Here is a 10,925-nt window from a genome sequence, read left to right on the forward strand (position 1 = left end):
GAGACCTGGGTTCAATTCCCAGCCCATGCACTTCCCCAAAACAAAGACAAACAAGCAAACAAACAAACAAAAATTCAACAAATGGTGCCGCAATAACAGGATATTCACATGGAAAAAGAATGAAATGTGACCCCGCCATACAGTATACAAAAAAATAAAATCCAAATCAACAACAAAAACAAAAAACAAGAATATAAAGGAAAAAAAAACATAAAAATCCCTGATACTTGCCCCTCCAGCTTTGTGGACAGGGGCTGCCTCGGGCAGGGTGTTTTACAGCTTACAAAGCACCTTCTCTAACCCCTCTTTAAACCTCACAACAAACTCTCAAGGGGGCCTTCATGATTCTCTGATTTTTTTCGTGAGGAACTAAGTAGCAGGGCTTGCTCAGTCTACAACCCCTTGCTGGCCAAAGCGCGCAGCTCCATCCCCACTTTGCAAACAGAATATTGCCCCCCAGGAGTGTCCCCTGAGCCCTTTGTATGGTGGGGGGGCTCCGAGGTGGCTCCGAGGATCCCAACCCCTGCTGCTCACGCCCTTGGGTTTCCACACCCTTGTAATCTGCTCCCCGCGATTGGGGCTGGACCTGGTAACTGGCTTCTAATAGATGATTAGTGTGCTGGTTAGAAACAGTTGTGGACCCCAGAAAAGCCGTGTCCTTTACTCTTCATACGATATTGCTGGGTGGTAGCTTTTTATTGTTTCCATGGAGATGTGACCCTCCCAGTTGTAGGTGGGACCTTTGGATTAGTCGGTTTCCATGGAGATGTGCCTCCACCCATTCACGGTAGGGTCACATAGAGGGCCCTTTAAGAGGGAACCTTCTGGAAAAAGCTTCAGACCCAACAGAGCCAGAGACACAAGGTTTTCACAATCACGCAGTCACACTGTAAAAGCTAAATCATAATACATGCATCTTCAAGAATCAAGGCTACTGGAACACAGCTCAACAGTTTCAGTACTTCCCTCCAGCCACTCCAATACACCATAAACTGAAAAGGGATATCTAAATAATGCATAAGAATAACCTCCAGGATAACCTCTTGACTGTTTGACATCTCTCTGCCACTGAAACTTTATTTTGTCTCATTTCTCTCTTCCCCTTTGGTCAAGAAGTTTTTCTCAATCCCATTAAGCCAGGTCCCAGCTCATCCCAGGATTTCTTTCCCACATTGCCAGGGAGATTTACACCCCTGGGAGTCATGTCCCATGGAGGGCAGTGAGTTTACCTGCAGAATTGGCTTAGAGAGAGAAGGCCACATCTCATGAGCTTTTAAAAGTGAAGGTAACCTCTTGTTGGTGCTTTAATTTGGACGTTTTCACAGCCTTAGAAGTGTAAACTGCAACTTAATAAATTCCCCTTTTTAAAAGCCCTTCTGTTTCTGGTCTATTGCATTCTGGCAGCTTTAGCAAACTAAAACAACTAGAATATGCAAAAGTGGAGGGATAGCATTTCCAAGATTAGGCTAAAAAATAGATCTCTCTCTATCTCTTTCCCTCTGCCCTTTCCCTGAAGCAAGCCAACCAAGTTGTGAGTAGCCCTATGGAGAAGCCCTGTGGCAAGGCCCGTGTTGGTCTCCACCCAACAGCACTAAAGGCCTGAGGCCTGCTAGCAGTTGCACGAGTGAACTTGGCCCTGCGATTTCCACTTGAGCTCTGAAACTTTATTTTAGCCAGCAAGAGGCCAAAGGCACCCAGCTAAGCCATGTCTGGATTCCTGACCCACAGGGACTGTGAGATAATGTTTCTTATTTGAAACCACTAAATTCTGGGGCAGCTTGTTACGCAGCAACAGATAGCTAATACACATTGCCAAACAATTCTTATTGAAAGCTTGCTGGGGGAAAAATATTCATGAAAGCCTTCTTCCTACTGAGCTTTATAAAGAACCAGCTCTCGGTTTTGTTTTCTTTCGTTAATATCTACCTTTATCTTTTCATTTTTGTTTTATTTTAACGTTCTTTTTCTAACTTCTTGAGGTGAATGCTTAGGTCATTCTGTTTTCATCTTCTCTGCTTATTTTTTATTTTTATTATATATTTTTTGCAGGGTTTATATATTTTTGCAGGGTTTCTCTGTTTATTAATAAGTGCATTTTAAGGCTTTAAATTTTCCTCTGACTACCACCTTGGCCACTTCACACAGGTTCTGTTCCATATTTCAAATGTTACAATTGAATCAAGGCAGATGATCAGAGAGCTGTTTTCAGCTCTTAGTGTTTAATCGTTTTTACCTGACTTATCAAATAGTGCAAAAAACAAACAAACAAAAAACAGTAAGTGGAATGTGAGACATATATAAATGGAGTTGGCTGAGTGAACTATAAAATATAGCTGGCTTGTCATGCAGCCATCAAAAATCACATTTTCCCAGGCCCCCTGTGACCATGGTCCCATGTCGACAACACAATGCTAAATGAATAAAATGGCTACAGAAGCAGGTTCCCACGACTTTGTAATGGGCCCTATGGAGCTGTCCTCACGAAGTGCACGGGAGGCCACAGAGGAAGAACCTAACACCGTCACCAGTGCGTGCACCCCTGGGGTGCCGAGGAGGACATCGCCCAGCTGGCCCCCAGGTGCCCCTGTTGCAAAAACAAATATGGGTGACTCTATTCCAAGGTGTGGGGTGGAGAGCCTGCATGGAAGTAGGAAACACAGCCAGGCCTTCAGAAGAACGTTGAAGTAGGAGATAAGCTTGGGCATAGAAAACACCTGGAGAACCCTAACTGTGCCCCCAACAGGAAGGTATTGCCCCAGCTGTGCAAGGTGGGGGTGGGGGACAGGGGGCAGAGCCAGTGTGGAGCTTGAGTCATTCCGGAAGGCTTCAGAGAGTCCCAGAGCCCAAGAGCAGGAGGGGCTCTAGAATGCCATTTGGAGAACGGTCCAGACTCAAACCTTGGTCTTACCACTTACTGGCTGTGGGTCTCTGACCAAGCTGCTTAACCTCTCTGAGTTCAGTTTCCTCCTCTGTAAAATGAGAGCAGCAAGTATTGTGAGAAATAAGGGAAATAAAGCCCGGCACTTAGTTAATAGTCAATAGATATTATTTAATGTCCTCATTGGGACAGTGCTCCCACATATGTGAGCCAGGGTGGGGGGACAGCAACCCGCCCCCGCCTGGGGCTGGTAATGAGCTCAGGCAGTGCAGATGTGCTCACTGCACATCTCCCCAAGTCCCACTATGACTCTCAAATGTCCTGAGGCCCTTTTACCTTTGTGGAACCTTTCTACCATATACTTTAATTTTTTTTTTTTTTCTTGGCATGGGCAGGCTCAGGAACTCAAACTCGGTTTCCCACATGGCAGGCAAGAATTTCTACTATATATTTTTAAAATTATACTTTACAACTGCATTGGTGTAGAGATGAATATATCAATATTACATATTAAATTATCCTTTTCAACCTCAAAGTGTCACTTTTTTCCTCTTCCGATTTTGCAAGAACCTGAAACATTTCCACGCACCCTTACTGAGCTGAAAGGAGACACCAGCCCTGGCACTTTGAGTAATCGCCCGCCTGCTGCTGTTGAGGGACTTTGGCCGCGAGGTCTCAGCCATCCCGGGCTGTCTCTTCTCATGTCTTCTCCTCCCAAAGAACAAACAGATCATCAGATTGGTGACACCTGGCCCCGGTACCCTTCCTCCCGCCCACTCCCCACCCCCACCCCTGCTGCCAATAGCCTCCTTTTTTTGAGGTTAAAGAGGGAACCAGCACTATTGGTGGGAATGTCAAATGGTGCAACCACGGTGGAAGGCAGTTTGGCGGTTCCTCAAAAAGCTGAATATAAAATTGCCATACGACCCAGCAATACTATTGCTAGGTATCTACTCAGAGGACATAAGGGCAAAGACACAAACGGACATTTGCACACAAATGTTTATAGCAGCATTATTTACAATTGCAAGGAGATGGAAACAGCCAAAATGTCCATCAACAGACGAATGGCTAAACAAACTATGGTATATACATACGATGGAATATTATGCAGCTTTAAGACAGAATAAACTTATGAAGCATGTAATAACATGGATGGACCTAGAGAACATTATGCTGAGTGAGTCCAGCCAAAAACTAAAGGACGAATACTGTACGGTCCCACTGATGTGAACAGACATTCGAGTATAAACTTGGAATATTTTGTTCGTAACAGAGACCATCAGGAGATAGAAATAGGGTAAGATATTGGGTAATTAGAGCTGAAGGGATACAGACTGTGCAACAGGACTGGATACGAAAACTCAAAAATGGACAGCACAATACTACCTAACTGTAATGTAATTATGTTAAAACACTGAATGAAGCTGCATGTGAGAATGATGGAGGAGGGCTGAGGACATAAATGAAATCAGAAAGAAAGATAGATGTTAAAGATTGAGATGGTATAACCTAGGAATGCCCAGAGTGTATAATAATAGTGAAATGTACAAGGTACAATTTTAAAAATGTTTTTGCATGAGGAAGAACAAAGGAATGTCATTATTGCAGAGTACTGAAAATAATTGGTAATTAATATTTTAAAATGTCACCTTCTGTGTGAGACTAAAGCAAAAAATGTTTATTTGTTACAAAATTTATATTTTGACTAGTGCATTTCCTAATATAACTTATGTGGATAGTTTGACTGAATGCCATAAGTACTTGGAATCTCAGCTAGGACATGAGAGTTTGCTGGTTTGTCCAGAGTGATGCCCCGATGAATCCCAGAGTGATTTGATCAGTGACTGGAAAAGTATCTGCAAAGCCCCCTTCGGGGAGTGGTGAGAATGGGGAGAAACTCAACTTCCCCAAGTTGAATTCTTGATATTCTCACAAGCAGTGTGGACAACCAAAGCTATAGGCAGAGCCTCCACTCCAGTCTTGGGGTTTGTTCATATGAAACTTACCCCCGCAAAGGATAGGTTAAGTCTACTTAAAATTAAGCCTAAGAGTCACCCCCAAGACAACTCTTTTGTTGCTCAGATGTGGCCCCTCTCTCGAGCCAACACAATGAGCAGTCTCACCACCCTACCCCTCTCTACGTGGGACATGATTCCTAGGGGTGTGGACCTTCCTGGCAACATGGGACAGAGATCTTGGAATGAACGGAAACTCAGCATCAAGGGATTGAGAAAAACCCTAGAATGAGCTGAGACTCAGCATCAAGGGATTGAGAAAACCTTCTCGACCAAAAGGAGGAAGAAGGAAATGAGACAAAGTGTCAATGGCTGAGAGATTCCAAACAGAATCGAGAGGTTATCCTGGAGGTTACTCTTATGCATAAAGTAGATATCATCTTGTTATTCAACATGTTATGGAGAGGCTGGAGGGAACTGCCTGAAAATGTAGAGCTGTGTTCCAGTAGCCATGTTTCTTGAGGATGATTGAATAATGATACAGCGGTCACAATGTGACTGTGTGATTGTGAAAACCTTGTGTTCTTTTTATCTACTTTGTCAACAAAGGAGTAGAACATATGGAATAAAAATAAATAATAGGGGGAACAAATGCTAAAATAAATTTAGTTTAAATGCTAGTGCTCAATGACAGCGAGGGGTAAGGGGTATGGTATGTATAACTTTTTTTTCTCTGTTATCGTTTTATTTCTTTTTCTGTTATCTTTTTATTTCTTTTTCTAAATCGATGCAAATGTTCTAAGAAATGATGAATATGCAACTAAGTGATGATATTGTGAATTACTGATTACGTATGTTGTTTTATTTTCTCTTTATTTTTTAAATTTATAAATAAATTTTTAAAAATACAAAAAAAAAAAAAAGAGGGATCCAAGATTATCAATTAATGACATCCCCCTCCCCTATCCTCTAGTGCTGACACCCCTTCTCAACATGAAAACGTCAGAACGGGCATTGCCCAAGGATCCCTATAGATCAGGAGAAGGATCAAAGGAGAAGGAGGAGGTATAGCAGAGTAAATAGGATTTGGCAGATGAGTATGGCTGCTGAATCTCCATATTAACATTCCTTCTCGTTTCCAGTGTTTGGGAGCAGCTGGAAGGAAAAATCTGAGATGGTAGAATAGAAGCCCATGACAAACTCTGGGATCTGTTCTGTAACTACCTATGGTAGTGTGCTTTGAAAATTTTTTTTTCTTCTTTTTTTTTTTCTCTTTGTATGTACGTCATATTTTACAATAAAAAAAAAGTTAAAGAGAGAAAAGAGGGAGCCAGGGAGACTCTGGGGAATGGCAGGGAAAGTTCGAAGCCTTGGCCTCAGACACGCTAATTCTCAAGTCCGGGCTCTGTCCACTACAGGCTGAGTGTACACGGGCAGTCACCATGAGCCTCAGTTTCTCCACCTATCCAAAGGGGCTGATGGTACCTTCCTCCCAGGGTGATCATGAGAATTAAAATACATAAATATGTATATATATATATATATTCTTAACTTTAAAAAGTTAACCTGTGAATGCTTAGCGGTGCAGAGTTTCTCTTTATGGTGATAGGGAAGTTTTGGTAATGGGTGGTGGCGATGGCAACACAATATGTGGATGTGATTAATGCCACTTGGAAGTGGCCAAAATGGGAAATGTTATATTGGATATATGTTACATTTTTTAAAAAATCCATAGAACTGTCACAAAGAACCCTAATGTAAATTAAGGGCTATAGTTAAGATAGTATAATTCTAATCATATTGGTTCATTGATTGTAACAAATGTACCAAACTAATGCAAAATATTAATAATAGGGAAAATCTGTGTGTGGGGGGCGTATATTAAAACTCTGTACTTTCTGCACGATTTTTCTGCAAATCTACAACTGCTCTAAAAATCGAAGTTTAAAAAAAATTAACCTGTAGAGAATGGCGGGGGTGGGAGGTGTCATATATAGAAGATGCTCAAAAGAGATGTAAATGTCTTCCTTCCTTGGGTGGAGAATTCCTGAATGCGTCAGGGTTTCACCAGTGGAAATGTTTTAGTCTCACGCATAAGTTAAAGTTTTAAAACATTAATTACCATCTATTTTCAGCAACCTGCTGTATTGACATTTCTTTGTTCTTCCTCATGCAAAAGCATTTTTTAATTTGTACATTTAGTCACTATCATTATACACTCTAGGCATTCCCAGATTATACCATCTCAGTCTTTATCATCTATCTTTCTTCCTGTTTTCATTTGTGCCCCCAGGCCTCCTCCCTCTATCATTCTCACTTTCAGCTTCATTCACTGTTCTAACATTATTGTATTACAGTTAGGTAGTATTGTGCTGTCCATTTCTGAATTTTTACAATCAGTCCCGTTGCACAATCTGTATCCCTTCAGCTCCAATTACCCAATATCTTACCTTATTTCTATCTCCTGATGGTCTCTGTTACCAACTAAAATTCTCCAAGTTCATTCACTAATGTCAGTTCATATCAATGAGACCATACAGTATTTGTCCTTTTGTTTCTGTCTAATCTCACTCAGCATAATGTCCTCAAGGTCCATCCATGTTGTTACATGCGCCATGACTTTATTCTGTCTTACAACTGCATAATATTCCATCATATATATACCCATACCCAAACCATATACCCATAGTTTGTTTAGCCACTCATCTGTTGATGGATATTTGGGCTGTTTCCATTTCTTGGCAATCGTAAATAATGCTGCTATAAACATTGGCGTGCAAATGTCTGTTTGTGTCCTTACCCCCGTGTCCTCTGAATAGATACCTAGCAATGGTATTGCCAAATCATATGGCAATTCTATACTTTGCTTCCTGAGGAATCGCCAAACTGCTTTCCACAGTGGTTGTACAACTTGACATTCCCACCAGCAGTGGATTTTTTTAAATAAATACAATTTTTAAAAATTAAAAAAAAAATTCAAGAAAAAAAAAGTGATGGGGTGCCATTTGGAAAAACATGTCTTAAAAGACTCTCTGGGGGTAATAACAGATCTGCCTTTCTGGTCTGCCTCCCCTCTAGAAGGTGTGCTCAGGGGGCAGGGAGAGTGTCTGTCTTGCTCACACTGTATCCCCAGTGCCCAACACAAGGACTGGCACACAGTAGGTACTTGTGTTTGTCAAAGGAATGAATTGGTCTCTGGGCAACAGCCTTGAGTGGTGGACGGAGTAGCCTGCACCTGGGTTTAAATCCCAGCTCAGCCGCATGCTCAGTGAGTGATGTGGCAAATCAGTTCATCTCTCTGGCCTCAGTTTTCTCATCTGTGTGATGGGGAGAATCATGGCCACCTTTCAAGGTGTGCTGGTTTGAATCTGTGGTGGACCCCAGAAAAGCCATGCCCTTTGATCCTCATTCAATATTGGTGGGTGGGAGCATTTTGATTGTTTCTATGAAGATGTGACCCACCCAATTGTGGGTGGTAACTTTTGATTAGATGATTTCCATGGAGGTGTGTCTCCACCCACTGAAGGTGGAGTTGCTTACCGGAATCCTTTAAAAGAGGAAACATTTTGGAGAGAGTCCCTTTTTGGTGGAGCCATGAGAAAGCCAGCAGACACCACCATGTTCGCCATGTGCCCTTCCAGCTGAGAGAGAAACGTTGAACGTCGTTGGCCTTCTTGAACCAAGGTACCTTTCCCCGGATGCCTTAAATTGGACATTTCTATAGACTTGTAATTGGGACATTTTCTCGGCCTTGGAACTGTAAACTAGCATCTCATTAAATTTCCCTTTTTAAAAGTCATTCTGTTTCTGGTATATTGCATTCCAGCAGCTAGCAAACTAGAACACAAGGGGTTTAAATCAAAGAGAACACATGGGATAGGGCTTGAGGGCAATGTCAGGCCCCGGTCCTGCCATATAGACAGGAGATCCGTGTTTGCCTGGCCCTGTCCTCATGTGACGCTCTGGGCAGAGGTGGTTGCAGGTGGCCACAGACCAGCCGTTCTCTAGTAGAGTCGGGAGGGTGCACAAACTGGAGTGTGAAAATGGGGGATCTCAACAGGCAGAAGAGAACGCTCACGACAAAGTTCCCCAGGGGGTGGGATGCAGGCGTGGGGACCCTGATTATCTCAGGGAGTAGAGGAGGTTTGGTCTGGGGAGGAGAAGTTTAAAATGCTGTTGACCCCTTAAATAGGGGCAGGAGGTGGGCAGCCTGGGAAATCCTAAAATGCACACTCTCTTATCCCTCCTGATGCACAAAGCTTTCCCACAGCTGCTCCGGGAGCCTCACAGCAGAAAAAAACACCACAGGGGCTTTAAGTCAGAAGACACCAGGTTCTCACACCCGGTTGGCCACAGACCGCCTATGTGACCCCAGTCAGCAGCGTGAACCCTCCGAGCCTTCTTCATCCTCCTCAGTAAATGGTGATGATAATTCCTACCTCCTAGAGACGTGGTAAGAAAGGTGAACGAACTCACACAAGCCAAGCCCTGACACTCAGTAGGTACTCAGTAAATGTTAGCTCCCCAACCACCTTATAAGGCAGAGCTGTTATTCTCAGGCCCATTTTACAGGTGAGCAAACTGAGTGCAAAGAGGTGAAGTCACTTGCCCAAGGTTGCGGGGGGGGGGGGGGGGCTGATCTTGATTCAGTGGCAGGGGCCTTGCTGGGAGCTGACTCCACCCCATATCGGTGGGAGCAGGTGGGAGCAGGGGGGTGGTACGGCCGGAGACAGCCTGACAGCTCGAGTGACCTGGGGGTAAGTCCCACCTCCAGCCTCTGTGCCTGGGGGAGAAGCTTCTGACGGGATCCTTTGGAATCCAGTGGTGTGTGTGTGTGTGTGTCAGGCCAGGCTTGGCTGCTATCACCCAGCACTCCCTGGAGCCACATGCTGGGGGATCTTGTTTCCAATAATGACTCCCCCCACCGTAAGTGAGAGACAGCTGTACGGGGTGGGGGGTGGTGAGGAATATGTGCCCCGTAGTGGTCTCCTGCTGAAGCAGGAAACATGTACTCAAAGAAAACCAATTTAGAGTGGGGAGGGCAGGGGTTGCACTTGGGGACCATGGAGGAAGTTAGGTAGTAATGAGGTTTTTCCTGTTGTGCTGTCTGAGGACAGGGGAGCTTTAGGTACATGGATAAAGGTAATCCCAGGGGTACCAAGCAGGCGCCCAGAGGCCTTCCTGGCTGAACAGAGGATGTGTTTAGGAAGGGGAGAGCACCATGCACACAGGGCATGCAATACGCGCTCAGTAAATATTGGATGGATGGGTGGATGGGTGTCATGGTCAGGTTCATGTGTCAACTTGGCCAAGTGGTGATACCTGTTTGTCTGGTTGGGCAAGTGCTGGCCTGTCTGTTGCAATGAGGACATTTCATAGAATTAAATCATGATCATGTCAGCTGCATCCACAGCTGATTCCATTTGTAATCAGCCAAGGGGAGTGTCTCCTGCAATGAGCGATGCTTAATCTAATCACCGGAAGCCTTTTAAGGAGGATTCAGAAGAGACAGTTTCTCTTCCTGCATTGGCCAGCGAGCCTCTCCTGTGGTGTTTGTTCAGACCACTCATCAGAGTCGTCGGCTTCACAGCCTGCCCTACGGATTTTGGTCTCTATGTTCCCACGATTACATGAGACACTTGTATTAATTTTATATCTACAGATATTTCCTGCTGATTCTGTTTCTCTAGAAAACCCCAGCTAATGCAATGGGTAAATGGGAGGATGGGTGGATACATATATACATGTAGATGGAAGGATGGATAGGTCAGTGTTATTGCTTGGGTAGGTTAGAGGATAGTTAGTTGGATGGATGGATGGATGGATGGATAGATAGGTGGGTGGGTGGCTGGATGGGTAGGTGGGAGGAGGGACAGGTGAATATGTTGTTGGTTAGGTGGATGGGCGGGTGAGGGTGCTGAATTAACAGCAAGAAGCACCCATGATAGAGTCCAGAAGGGTGGGTCTTTCCAGGGACTCCAATCTAGTGACAAATTGCTCCCTCCTCCCTCCCACCTCCTCCCAGCATATTCTCCAGCTTCTTTGGATCCAGGAAGCTCCTTCTCAGGGTCATACCTACCTACACACAC

The sequence above is a fragment of the Tamandua tetradactyla genome, chromosome 7, assembly GCF_023851605.1.
Source record: "Tamandua tetradactyla isolate mTamTet1 chromosome 7, mTamTet1.pri, whole genome shotgun sequence".
NCBI classification, from domain to species: Eukaryota; Metazoa; Chordata; class Mammalia; order Pilosa; family Myrmecophagidae; genus Tamandua; species Tamandua tetradactyla.